This window comes from Myiozetetes cayanensis, unplaced genomic scaffold (assembly GCF_022539395.1).
Source record: "Myiozetetes cayanensis isolate MyiCay16 unplaced genomic scaffold, myiCay2020 scf1, whole genome shotgun sequence".
Lineage (NCBI taxonomy): Eukaryota > Metazoa > Chordata > Aves > Passeriformes > Tyrannidae > Myiozetetes > Myiozetetes cayanensis.
In genome coordinates, this window is record NW_026086604.1 from 103,536,375 (window position 1) to 103,551,058 (window position 14,684).

At 40.1% G+C, this 14,684-nt stretch overlaps 1 protein-coding gene across 1 annotated transcript in view; it reads left to right on the forward strand.

Moving 5' to 3' along the window:
* ELMO1 (engulfment and cell motility 1) overlaps positions 1 to 14,684 on the forward strand; it is a 312,368-nt gene that overhangs the window by 17,468 nt on the left and 280,216 nt on the right. The gene's annotated exons all lie outside the window — the stretch shown is intronic.

Here is a 14,684-nt window from a genome sequence, read left to right on the forward strand (position 1 = left end):
GCTACTTCAAAAAGTTCCTGCCACCCTCTGAATTTTTAGCTTGGTACCCTTAGAAACAGCAACAGATTCTATTGCTTCTATGGGAGCTCTGTCTCTTCTCATTTTTCCTCTACAGTAACTTTTAAATTGTCAGCTGATTCAAACCAAGTCAGCAGAGCAATAGAGGTCCCAAAGATACAAAGTTCAAACAGGTTTTTTTGAAAGAAGGAAACTGGATGGAGCAAAAGGTGGAAGGAAATGATTCTGGTGTGAATATTGTTGAACAGCTAGAAACCTGCACCAGGAATTCAGATGGGTTTGCCTTAACCCTGCTGCTCACATGGAAGTTCTTTGCTCTCTTTGCTTATACAAATGTATGAGAAAATGAATCTCTCACTTCTTTAAGGAGAAATGAAATGAAAGGCCTGATAGCCAAAACTTGTACTAAAACCAGATTGTCATCTCATAACTGACCTGACTTCTAACCTGAAACCTGCAGGGTGTGATTTTACTGTACGCTAAGTCTTGGTGTCAGAGTACTTGTAGAATCTTCTAGATAACTGAGATTCATGCTGCTCTAGCAATTTCATCCAAGAGTTTAAATAAAAATACTGGGAAGCACTTACTTTAAACATTAAAGTCCTGTCCTGATCATACAATAAAAGAATTGGCAGTTAGTATTGCTAATGAAGGAAACTTAACAAAAACATTAAAAAACCACTGTGTGTCCATATAGAACAGTGCTGTGCAGATGGTAGACAAATACAGATGAACAGTTATAAACTCTTGCTGTAACAGTGGGCTCAACTAAAAAGAAACTTCTCACTGCCCAGTAATGATGGATTACAAATTAATTTTATGAGTTAGATAGGGAGTTGTTTGGAGCTTAAAAACATCCTAAAGCACAAACCTGTGTTGGTAAGTTTTGCTGTAACTGTAAACTCCACAGGTTGTTTTTTCATCTCTTTATAAATACTTTAAATTCTGCAGGGGTGCAGAAGGGAAGAACATGATGGTTAATGAAAATAGGATGTTAGTTGTTTCCAAATGCTGACTTTCTCATTAAGTAGAATTTATCTCCAGCTGGAGAAGACAGGTAAATTCAGGTGGCCAGTGATTAAGGAGGCACCAGGTCTGGTGAGGTCTTCTTAGAACTGGTCTGACAGTAGCTTCTACTATGGCTTTCCTCAGACCTCGGTTGCTTAGTCCTTCCTTTTGACCTACAGCTAGCCAAGGGCCTTACCAGGCTGACTCCTTCGAATCTATTTGTCTTCCCATTCTAATACTTAGATTAATTAAGTACCTTTTTGGGGGGATGCTGTTATATTCTAAGACCCTGTGGCATCAAACTTGTGGACTAGTTAAAGGTACATCTACCAAGGGAATTATAGCTGTCACTGCTGGCTGTGTTTTAGTCCACTCCGGTCCTGGCTACCTTTTTTTGCTCCAGTCTCTGAGGTTTTGGTCTTTTCTGCCCTAAGGGTTTAAATTCTCACATGTCTATTTAATTTACAGATCCTAAAGTTAGATTATTTTCAAAGTCCTTTTTGAGAAGGAATGTGTGGGAATGTGTGTATTAACCATAAAAAATGTTAGTCCTTTGGGAACCACATCATTTTACGGTTTGTGTTCCTACCTTCTGATATTTTTAACTAGGCCATGCGTTCCTTTCTTTCCTTCCCCCCCTCCCACCTCAGGGAACACTGTTTGAGGTGAACTTTATTCCTTTAGGATTTTGAATCCCAGTTAGAGGGGGATTATTCATCTTTTACAGACATTAATTCTGAGTTGCCACTTCTGTAGCAGTCCTGAATATTATATGCCTCTTCTGGGTTTGTGGGTTAATGTTAATTTAATGCAATTATTTTCAGCTGCTGTCTACTCCCTTTAAGTCCTATACTCTGCTGTGCTAAGCTAATGAAACACAGCTATTGTGGCATACTTGGCTGCTCTGCCTACTAAAGGCTCTCGTAATGTAGAACGCACCAACTGAAAGTATTTTTTTCCCTTCTAAATACGTTTATTTTGCTTAGTCTTTTGCCACGTCCTTCCATTTGGAATTTTCTTATTTCTTATGTGTCTTGGTTTTAAGTTAAAAAAATAAAATCTTAAAGTCAATTGGTGATGGTACAGAACGAAGGAGATTAAAACCTTCTGGTCTGCTCGTTCACCTTTCACTCTAATGCAGATGGAGCCTGACTGTCTCTTACATGTTTTAAGAACCATATGCTCAGGATAGTGGAAGTTGTGTTGTTTTTTTTTTTTTACAAATTGCACCTGGATGATGTGTTTCAGGATATTTGTGGTGGTCAAACTCTTGGCAGCTTATTGCAAGAAGAATCACTGTGCTCTCGGGGCTGGACCGCTTTCCAGATTAGCTAAAAATGCCCACCTACTTGAAGAGGATGCAGGATTCAACTTGAAGTCAGCAAAATGACTTCACTGCTGTATCATGTAGGAGGAGAGGATTCACTGCAAGGGAGGCAACATATGTTTAAACTTAAATATCGTATAATTAGCCAAACTGGCAAAGGAAACTGTGAACAATATAAGGAATACGTATTAAGTCCATTTTATGATGTTTAAAGAGTTCCCCAGTGCGAGAACCCACACTCCAATATAAATCTTTTAAAAACATTCTTATTCTACTAATGTATATATCTGACTTTGTCAGCAGTAGTTGCAGCTTTGTTTGCTCAGCTTCTCTCTCAGGTATGCTGATACACCTGTTGTGGTGGGGAATAAGCTCAGTCAGGGAACCCATCCAGGTTAAAAATAAATTGTTTGTTTTTCTTCAACTTATTTTTTTGCTCACTGGAGGCTTGGATCAGTTCCCCACATCACACCACAAACTGCTTGCCTAATGGAACTGAGGGGCTCTGCTAGAGGGAGGGGATAAAGCAGGAGAGAAGGGGAAAGAAAAGACATGAATGGAAAACTTGGACCCTGGGAGAAAAAATGTCTCTGTAAATAGACCTTTAGGGGAGATCGTAGGCGTCAGTAAGGATATAGCAAGCTTGTGAATGAGAGCAACATGCCAGTCTTCCAGCTGTACTTATTTTTAAATAATATTAACAGGTTTAACTGTGTGGGTATTCTTCATTATTAAAGTGAAAAGATGGTTTTATTCTTGGCATGGAAGATCCTAGTAAAATCAGCACCTATTTTTTTTTTTTTCCCCTAAGGTATCATTCAGGCATATAGGCTGTTTTTCACCAAAATTAGCAGGAGGCAGTCACTGCCTTGAAGATACTGGCCTGTTTGGATAAGATCACACAAGAGACTAGGAGAGAAGCAGTTGCACCAAAAAGCAGTTTGGCCAGGTTTATTAAGTGTGTCAGAAGCTGAATCAGTCACTGAGACAGGTCTCCCATGTCTGTTAGACTTCCTATTCCTAGCCCTGTCACCCTGCCAATCTCTTCGGCTTTCTGCAGTAATCCCCTTCATCCCCTAGAGCTGAACCTAAAGCTGCTGACATGGGAGAGAGAAGGGAAGAAACAAGGGATTTTTTTAATAAACTTTTCTCTGTGTAGGGTACGGTGTCTCGAAATTCACTTGTTCTGGATGTGACAGCCCTTTGTCGTATATGTTTGTTCTGGCTGATGGTGCCAGTGCTTTGAGCGCGCACGTGCAAGGTCTTGGGACAAAAATCCTTCACCAGCACGATCGGTTACATGTACTGACTGAGAACACCTCTGTTTCCTGACTTAGACACCTTGCTATACTACTGTTTGAACCAGGACCTTCTGTCCTTAGTGAAAACTGTACCACAGGAGTGCGTGTTACCGATCTTTTGTTCTGTAGCCAGATTAAGGAGGAAACAGGGATTTGTATATCCTACAGTAAGTGTTGCTACCATAATAAATTTTTATGCTTGTTTGCATCTTTTTTTTTAATACAAAAAAAGCCAATTAATTATCTGAAACTTTTCAAATTGTCTTTGCTTTCATATGTTTTCAGTGGAACCTCCTTATCTGTGTGTGAGGTGCTGTGAGGAGACAGTTCTGTTTGATTAGCTTCGTGTTGGACCTTCATGCTTCATTGTAAGAGGGCTTCTTCTCTGTCTAGAAGAGTTTGACACAGCAACTGTTATGTGCTGAAGAGCTGGAAAAAGCTTTGCAAAAGTCTGGGAAGCAATTTACATTTGAAGGCTTATGTGTAGCAATGGCCTGTTTGGTGGTCATGTACCACCTTATTCTTTAGAGTAATGACATTGCTTATGAATCACATTTTCATATGGGTCTAATTTGTTTATTAACTGCACTCTGCTGTCATCTCTCAGAAAAAACATATTATTTCTGAGGTTACTCAGAAAGCTGGCACAGTGAAGTGTTTTATGGAAAAACAAAAGAAAAAAACCCACCCTGTACAGTTGCCAAGAGTGTATCTGCTGTCCTTTTCACTTGGAGTACCACCAAACTGGAGAAAAACTGGTCTCCTATCAAGTAAAGAAAACAAACAAACAGTGTCTTATTCTCTCTTATGTTTGTAAGTGATGAGAAAGGGAGAAAGAAATTTGAATGCTGGTATAGGTTGAGGATTTCAGAGACAGGGGAAAAAGATACTTAATAAAACAAAACCCCATTTGTACGAAGTCCATCTGTGACAGCACTGTTTTTACACTGCCGAAGGAAGTCTTGACTAGTTCTCTCACAAACTTTGTAAAGAAATGTGACATATTGGACCTCGAGTAATGAATGAACTCCCAAGGCTGAGAGGTTGGCCATAAAAGTTACTTATTCTTTTTTTTCCTAACTGCATAACTATTTGTATCACTAAACAGCTGATACTGAATTCCTTCATCACCTGCCTTCATCAGATGGGTCTCCTGAATAACCATGTTGGTTGTTCTAACGGTTTCATAAAGCAGGGTTTCTCTAATCTGTCTTTCTACCATTATATCACCTTCAGCTGCAATTTCTTACAGCAGCTCTGCCTTAAGTTATATTCTAAGTATCAGGTTCCTGCAGTTTTCTATCATCGTCTTAAGCTCTTTTCAGGTTACTTAAGGCATCCTTCATACTTCTCCTCACTGTACTAACAGTGATTCCAAACCTGTCATTTTTTGTTTCATCTTCACTTTGGCTTTCTCTGTGCTAATTCTGTGTCTGAAATGCCTTACCAATATTCTACTCTACCACACTTGCCCACATGTCAGCAAATCTGTAGCAAGAACTCTAGCTCAGAGGTGCTGACAGGAAGCAATCAAATTCAAAACACAATCAAAATATTCCTCATTCATCACTGGCTTCTTGCTGCATCTTGTCTATTCCCTTTTGTCATTTAGATTGTCAGCTTCTTAAAGCAGAAGACAATTTTCTTTGTAACTTGAATAGCACTGAGCACGTTGCAGGTACTTAATAAATAAGAAATCAAATAATTTATATCCATATAATAGCCTGTTTTTACACAAATCACATAGACTTGTCTTTTATATTGCCTGTCCCTATTTTTTATCCACCTTGCAAAGCATCATTTACACAGTGCAATCTAGCATTGGAAAAATGCTTTGAATCAGACTTAAAGAACTATTCTAAAGATAGTTCTGTGGGGGTTTTTTGGTCATGGTAAGGGTTTTTTGGGTTGTTTTGATTGGAGTTTTTTGTGGGTTTTTTTTTCATTTATTTGGGGTATTTTGGTGGGTTTTGTTGTGGGTATTTGGTGGTTTTTGTTTTTTAGGTTTGTTTGTTTGTTGGGGTTTTTTGTTGATTATGCCATTGAGGTTAAAGATATGTTATTGTTCCAGTGGTGCTTGGATAGCACCTTATATTACATAACTCCTTTAAACTATGAAGCCATCTGGTCAGTGTGGATAAACTTTGTGCCTTCAGAATAGTTGTTGTTGGGGAACTGAATAATCTTCCTATCCTTATCTTCTGTTTAGCTCTGAATCCAGTCATTTCTAGGCATTTCTGCTGCTTTCTAATTTATTTGCTCTTGCTGTCTGCTTTTTCTTCTGCTGGAGCCTGTGTCAAAAGCATTATTGTAAAAAGCCTCTGGGGAGGAATGCCAGTCCACACTGAACTGGGAACTTATTAGGACACTACAACTACATCCAAGTTGTGTGGCAGGTGAATATCATGGTCACATCTTAGTTGGCCTTTGCAGGACTGACTCCATCTGTCCTCCAATGTGAATTTTCTTCTAGTGGTGTAGCCTCAGGAAGTGATGGCCTTATCCCATAGACTGAAGGTGAAATCACAGTGTCACTTGAGCTTAGATAGACTATCTTTAGGCAAAGAACTAGACAAAGGTTTTAAGAGGCATCTGTGCCTTGTCAGGCCACCTGTGCTAATGGCGATTTCATCCCACGTGAATTTTCTGTAGTTCCTCACCACATACACCGTTTTAACTCTGGAGGACTCTGTTTCAGATGCCATCTCTTTTGGTTGGGGAAGAAGAAGGGCTCTTTTGTTGTTGCAGTGGGGATGTAGTTCATCTTGTACCTCTTGGTGTGTCACAAGTATTTCCAAATACTTTGTGTTTTTGTGCAGTGAACGGTTCTAGTTGCATCAGCTACTTGTTATTCTGTATACACCCCGTGAGCTGTGCGAGTTACTCAGCAGTGTTTCACTACAGTTTTAATAGATATTCCAGGCATATAATGAAAATAAATAATCCGTTTCTCTGGGTTATTATCTTGTGTATATTGAGTTAAATTACATATGCTTATTCTCATTTCACCGTAGATTTTGTTCACAGGTATGTTTATGTTTAATAGGAACAGGGTGAAAGCATTTCATCTCACGTTTCTATTGCTTGCCTGTTTGGTGGGGAGTTGTATCTCTTTGACCTTTCCAACCCAGAGTAATTGTCATGAGAACAATTGAGGTTCAGCCTCATAACTGACAGGAGAAGATGCTGAGTTTTGTTTCTTGCTCCTGAAGCTTTATTTTGCTCCTAAATTTATATCACAGTTCCATTTAAATACTGATTTTGCTTTTGTAATCTCTGTTTTTTGAATGCTTCTGTTTTACATGATCGCCTACTAGTTTTTTATTGATTTAGTAGCCAATACTGTCTAGTATTGCTGTCTGAGAGGGGCACTGTGAGAATAAATGCATGAAGAGAGTAGTCAAGCATTTAGTTCTGTAATAATGATCCATTTAAGAATTTAGAGGGAAAAAGGATTATTTGCATGTATGCAGTCAAAATATTCAGGAATTCTGTGACTTCATGATTAGTATAGAGTACTTCAGTAATTGAGCTGCAGCAAAAAAAGCAATTACACAGCTACGGAATATTTTACTGGTGTTCAGAATAAATTTACAATTTCAAGTACAGTATTTGACTGAATACCATAAATCTATGATTACATATTTGTGTCTTTCAAAGATGTACACTGATGTTTGGGAGATCTAGCGTGAAATAGCAAGTAAATAACAAATTATTGATGATTTTTTAGAATGCCTTTAAGTTAATAAGAGAGATTTATTTAAATTAGGGGATACTTCATAGAACACTGCTTTCTGTTCTAGATTACAAATCTCTGCTATTTAAATATTTTTCTGTGGGGGTTGGTGATAGGAGTAGGAGTAGATGCATTTCTAGTTTCATCTGTATCCTTGAATCAACTATGAAAAAGGGTGGGTTCTTAATTTAACTATCTTAAGCTAAAATCTTAGTGGAAAGATGGTTTTTATAGTCTTCTGGACAAGCTTCCACAACTTATTTTAGACAAGGGTTTACTTTCATTAGTTGACCATATTGGGAATGTAGATTTTTCAGAGCAAGACCAAGACTTCAAATACCACCCTGCTGTCCATGATTTCCTGCCACTTCAAATAGCTGAGCCTCCTTGCCTTCCTCTCCACCTTTGGCTACTGACCCATTTTCCCCCTTGGATAAGGCAGGGCAGCTTTCTATTTCCCTTTTTGTGTGACCGGCAATGAAGCCTGGTAGAACTTCCTTGCTTGGTTTCAGGTCTCATCTCATCTGTGACTGCTGGTGCTGGCTCCTTCTTAGGTGCACCTCACTGTAATAAGGTAGTGGGTGGGTAAGGTGGGGTGATTGCTAGGGGGCTGCATGCAAGACCTGACCTTTGCTGTGGAGTAGTGGCTGTTGTGAAAAGATGAGTTTAGGAAGAAGCACACCTCCAGATGTGATTGTGCACTGCCAACTGTTAAGAACTGCAAGACAGAGTCCTCCTGCATTTTACAAATAAGGTTATAAGCTCACGTTTGCCCCTCATACAGAGAAAATTGGGTTGTCTTGGTGAAGAGTTGTAAATGTATATACATCTACATATACATGAGGAAGCTTTACCCACAGAAACACATAAGAGTCAGCCTACTTCTTATGCTCTCAAAAAACCTTCAGCAAGGCATCACTGAATCATAAAAAGTTTGTGAGGGAGGCACGTTCCATTTGTCTGAAATTGAAACATCTACATGAAATTAAATATAACAAACTGTATCAACTCATCTGTAGGCCATGATTGATCTTGACACTGGTAGATAAAAGATCAGATGTCAGTGAAATCTTCCTTTTGGATTTAGAGAAAATAAAACAGAATGATCTGTTTGAGACCATATTTGAAACTGATTTTTGCTACAAGCTCAAAAATAAAGATTTAATTTCCAGTAGATGAGAAACATTGAATCTGAAATTCAGGACATCTGAATTCTGTTCATTAATGGTATGTAGGTGGAGTACTGGTGTGTTATAGGGCAATTTATAGGTCACCAGTAACTCATCAGTAATCTCCATCTTTTATGCTAAGATAGTTTATCTTCTTTAAGAAAGCTGCCTGTGCATTTAGCATACGCTGAGGGTTTGTCTACATAGGAGCACTTGAAAGAATTAATCCAGATTAAGATATGCTTTGGAAGTGGATTAAATTATATAGTACTCTTATACAAGGACATCTAAGCAGAATTTAAGTGGCTTTAGTTTTAGTTTCTTTACTTCCTCAGTTAAGTACATTAAATCAAATTAAAGGCGTTTAAATTTTACTCAAATGCCTGTAGAAGTTTAATGTAATCTTATTAACCTGCTTTTAGAAAAGTTTATCTGCATTTACTTTCTTCTTTTTTTCTTGTAGGCAAATTGGAGGAATGTTCAAACCAGCAGTAGTTGAGATTAGCCAGTTCAGTGTAAATTCAAAGTTTTTATTTCTTGTGCACTAACATTTTCAGGTTGACCAACTCTGTTTCTCCACTTTCTGATACTACCCAACTCCATCTTTTGGTTATCACATCCCTCATTTGCAAGTTGTCAGTAATGATTTTGGTATCCGAAAGTGACTAAGAGCCTTCTGTATGAGGAATGCTAAATAATGGCTGTGGTGGTATTTGATTAATATCAGATAGAAATGTGAGGTTTTTCTTTGGCCTTGTTTGTTAATATAAAGGTTAAGGTGGAATTGGGAAAAATTGATGATTTACAGGGATTTTAGTCATGAGTATAGTTATTTTTCTGTGAAATTATGGCAGACACATACAAACTGTTGTTTTGATGTTACGCAGAATTCAGGCATCTACATCTGCTTTTGGTGCCCCTGGCTTGTGCGAGATAAAATGTTGTTCTATCTTTTGTAGAGTCTAAGATGAGGGATGTATACACACATTAATCAACAGATGGTAAATAGGGGGTAGGGTTTGTCCTTTACAGAAGTGGAGACAAAATGCGAGAGTAACTTTGCTCTGACTCACCAGTGCCTAACATTGTAGAAATGGTTTTACAAAATGGCAACAGCAAGTTTGGACCTTTCAAAATTCACTGCTTTTTTTTTGGTTGTTTTTTTTTTTCATTGTTCAAGGCCTGATATAAATCCAGTGACATGGGGTACTTGAGAATAATAAATATTGTTATGCACAAATAAGGAACTGCTTGAAAGTTTAATGACAAATAACTCATGTTGGCATTGCAGCATGAGGGCTGTACAATGCTGCTATATGAGGAGACAGACAGTGATTGTAAGTGCTCCTTCTGAATATGCAGAATGGTGATCTCTGGTATGCATTTTTCCTGTACACAGCAGCATCTAGCAGTGGGCAGTTGTAACCTCTGATTTGAATTGCCAGATGATGCCTTTACACTCAAATCCATAAGAAACCAACCTTTTCCTCTCCCACCCACAGCCCCATTGAGAAGTGAAATGTACTGAGATGCAAAAAGTATGTCAAATATGCATTTAAATGCCTTGCTTCTCTGAAGTTTCATTTGATATGTGCTACATGTGACTTTGAAGCATAATAGCACATTGTCCTAAACTGATGGAGTTAGTCAGTGTTTGATCTCTTCAACTGAACAAATGTATTGTCTTAATGCTTTTTAATGACCTTTTAAATAGGAGAATTGATTTCATGTATTTTTAAGAAGAAACCAGGATATAGCTGTGGCTTCTTTTTCCTTTTGGGTTTATAACAGTATGTCAACGGCAAAATAATCACAGAATATTCTGAACTGGAAGGGATGCATAGGGATCACTGAGTCTGAAAGTTATCAACAGCTTTGGAAACCAAGATCCTTAAAATACATATATTCTAATGATGGTATTGGAGGAGTTGGAACTCTGTTGACCTGCTGATATTCACAAAACATCTAGATGATGTACCTGAAAGGAAGAAAATCACATTCCTGTGAATATAGCACAGGTGAGGGAGAAGGAAAGAATCCTAAGAGCATAGTTAGCAAGTACTGATTTGTGCTAATAGCCTTTCTTGTCATCTTCTGGCAGCACTTTTGAGATACCAGGTTTTAAGTCATGAGGCATCAGGTGTGGATACAGGTAAGTCAAATGATAAGTAGTTTGAATATAAGTAGATCAAACATGCTCTGTACTTAGCCAGCATTTTTTAAATTCTGCTAAAATTAGCTCTGTGCAGATCTGTAGCTGATGTGAACTGGAGGTTCGATCTATTGGATAGCTCTGAAATAAGAATCTTGCCCTAAGAGTGTTTTTAAAATTAACCCTGCTTTTACTTCCTGCTCTTTCACCCACGTTTTTGAAATAATGCTACATTTTGAGATAACAAATTGGCTATTATCCCCTGTGTATGATTCCTGGCTCCACACAGTTAGGTAAAAGCATGAGCAAAATGTAAATTCTTTGGTAAGTTGGTAGAAGATACTATTTCATCACAATTGCTATTTAATTTCTGCAAAAGAACCTCCCACGCTGAATGTTCTTTTGAGTTATTTGGGGTTGAATTTTCATGAATAAAATTCTTAGTCATCTTCAGAACCTATGCAATATCTTAAAGAAATAAAGACTTTGCACTTTTCAGTGGTTCATTGGTTTCCTTTTGTATCTCTTGATTCCTGCATTTCTTGCTCGTATGTAAGAAGCTGCTCTTATGACTGTAGCACTAGACTTGAATTTGGGAGTTAAGTGGTGAAATCCTCCCCTCACGGAAACCAACAGCAAAGAAATTTAATTTTCTGCTTAAAGTTCTGACAGTGACTTTCTGTGTGACCTTGGTATGAAGGTCTTACCAGGAGAATTTATGCAAGTAATCTGCACCTGGTTCTACAGGGCAGGAATGTATTGTGGGCTGCCACATGGCAAAGTTGCATATGATTAAATGACGGCAGTTTGTTTGTTCCTCCTCCTATGTGGCAGGACTCTTGAGAATGTGGGAGGACCTTCGTGTTTTGTCAAAATGTGGATAGTCTATCCAACCAAGATGCATCTTTACCTCAGATAGAGTCTGTTCCTTGAACCTCTGCTCCCCAGCCACACAGCTTACATCAGTTTATATCATGAACAATCTTGGATGAGTCATTTTGTGGAGGGGAGTAGAGTACTAGGATGCTGTGCAAATTGTCCCTTGCTACAGTGAACAGAAGCCCATGGATGAGTCACAGTACTTGTTTGAACCTGGGTAATGATATGTATTTCCATATCTGATAGAACAGGCCAATAATACATAAACTGGAAAGTTTCAGGACATCCTTATGAAGGATATGGGGGCCACCAAAAGTTATCAGTGAAACCAGTTCCTGTGACTTTATTGCAATATCTACTCTTGATGCTATTCTAAAAGCCTGAGCTCATGAATCATACATTCATTGGAGTTGGAAGGGACCTTAAAAGATCGTCTAGTTCCAACCACCTCTCCACAGGTAGGTACACCTTCCACTAGACCATGTTGCCCAAAGCCCTGTCCAACCTGGCCTTGAACACTACCAGGGATGGGGTATCTACAGCTTCTCTGGGCAACCTATTCCAGTGTCTCACCACCCTCACAGTAAAGACGTTTTTTCCTAATGCCTAATCTAAACCTACTCTCAGTTTAGAGCCATTACTCCTTGTATTATCACTACATACCCTCCACAACTTTCTTGTAGGCTGCCTTCAGGTACTGAAGGGCTGCTCTAAGGTCTCCCCAGAGCCTTCTCTTCTTCAGGCTTAACAGCTCCAGCTCTCTCAGCCTGTTCTCATAGGAGAGGTACTCCCTCCCTCTGATCATCTTGTGGCCCTCCTCTGGACTTGCTCCAACAAATGTCCTTTGTGTGCTGAGGACCCCAGAGCTGGATATGCACTCCAGGTGGGGTCTCATGAAAGGGCACTATAGGGGCAGGATCACCTCCCTTGACCTGCTGGCCACACTGCTTTTGGTGCAAGCCGGAGCACAGTTGTCTTTCTGTGCTGCAAGCCCATATGGCTTGGTCATGTCAAGCTTCTCATTCTCCAGCATCCCCAGGTCCTTCTCCTCAGGGCTGCTCTTGATCCATTCTCCACCCAGCACATATCTGTGACTGGGACTGACCTGATCCAGGTGCAGAGCCAACCTTACATCTGGCTTTTTTAAACTTCATGTGGTTTGCAGAGGCCTGTCTCTCAAGCTTGTCCAAGTCCTACTGGTTGTCATCCCTTCCCTCCAGTGTGTTAACCACACTACACAGGTTGGTATCATCAGCAAACTAGCTGTATGCACTCAATCTCACTGTCCGTGTCACTGACAAAGATGTCAAACAGTGCTGGTTCCGGTACCAACCCCTGAGGAATGCCACTTGTCACTCCAGTCTTCACACCACAATGTCCTGATGCTCTCCACTTGGACATTTAGTTGTTGACTACAACTCTTTGAATGGGACCATGCAGACAATTCATTATTTGTGAGGTGGTCCATCCATCAAGTCCAATTTAGAGTCAAGGGTGTCAGGCAGGACAGTGTCAAATGCTTTGCAAAAGTCAAGGTAGATGGTATCATGTGATCTTCCCTTATCCACCGAAGCTATAACCCTGTCATAAAAGGCCACTAAATTTGTCTGTCACTATTTGCCCTTATTGAAACCATATTGTCTGTCACCAATCAGGTCCTTATTTTCCATATCCCTTACAACAGTTTCCAGTAGGATCTGCTCTATGATTTTGCCAGGCACAAAGGTGAGACTGACTGGCTGGTAGTTCCCTGGCAGATTTGTTTCTCCTTTTTCAGTCAGTGGGAACTTCACTTGACTGGCATGACTTCTCAAATATGATGGATAGTGGCTTTCAGGTTCTTCAGATGGTATCAGACCTGATAATCTCCTACAGTGAGTGGTTCTTCATTCTCCCAATCCCTGCCACTACCTTCTGCAACTTGGGTGGTGTGGCTGGAGCACTTGCTGGTGAAGACTGAGGAAAAAAGTCTTTGAGTACCTCAGTCTTCTCCATGTCCTGGGCAATCAGATCTCCCATTTGTTTCTGTAGAGGGCCCACATTTTCCCTAGTCTTCCTTTAATCACCAATGTACCTGTAGAATCTTTTATTGTTGCCCTTGGTGTCAGTGGCCAGATTTCATTCTATCAGGGCATTAGCTTTCCACCCGATCCGTAGCTGCTCAGACACTTTCTCTGTATTCTTCTAGGCTACCTCTCCCTGCTTCCACCTCCATAGGCTTCCTTTTATTGCTTGAGCTTTTCTAGGAGCTACTTGTTCATCCATGCAGGCCTGCTAGCATTTTTTCCTGACTTCTTCATTGGGGTGCATTGCTCCTGAGCTTCCAAGAGGCGATCCTTGATTATCAACCAACTCCTCATGGCCTGTCTTCCCTCCAGGGCTTTACCCCATAGTACTCTACCAAGCAGATCCCTGAAGAGACCAAAGTCTGCTTTCCTGGCATCCAGGGTAGTGAGCTTGCTGTGTGTCCCATTTGCTGCCCCAAGGATCCCAAACTCTATCATTTCACGGTCACTGCAGCCAAGGCTGCTCTTGAGCTTCACATTCCCCATCAGCCCTTCCTTGCTGGTTAATACTATAGTCCAGTGTAGCACCTCTCCTCATTGGCTCCTCCAGCACTTGCAGAAGGAAGTTACAATTGATGCATTCCAGGAACCTTCTGGATTGCTTATGCTCTGCTGTGTTTTCCCACCAACAAATGTCAGGGAGGTTGAAGTCCTCCATGAGGACCAGCACTTGCGAACATGAGGCTGTTCCTATCTGTGTGTAGAGGGCCTCTTCTGCTCAGTCTTTGGGTCAGGCAGCCTATAGGAGACCCCCACTATTATGCCACCTGTCGCTGCCCTCCCTTTAATCCTGACTGATAAACTCTCAATTGGTTCCTCATCTATCCCCAGACAGACTTTCATGCACTCCAGCTGGTCACTGACATAGAGGGCAACATCACCTCCGAGTCCTCCCTGCCTGCTCTTCCTAAAGAGCCTGTATCCTTCCATGCTGATACTCTAGCCACAGGAGTCATCCCGCACATCTTTATGATGTGCCAGTAAGATCATTGCCCTGCAAACATGTGCATGTCTCCAACTCCTCTTGT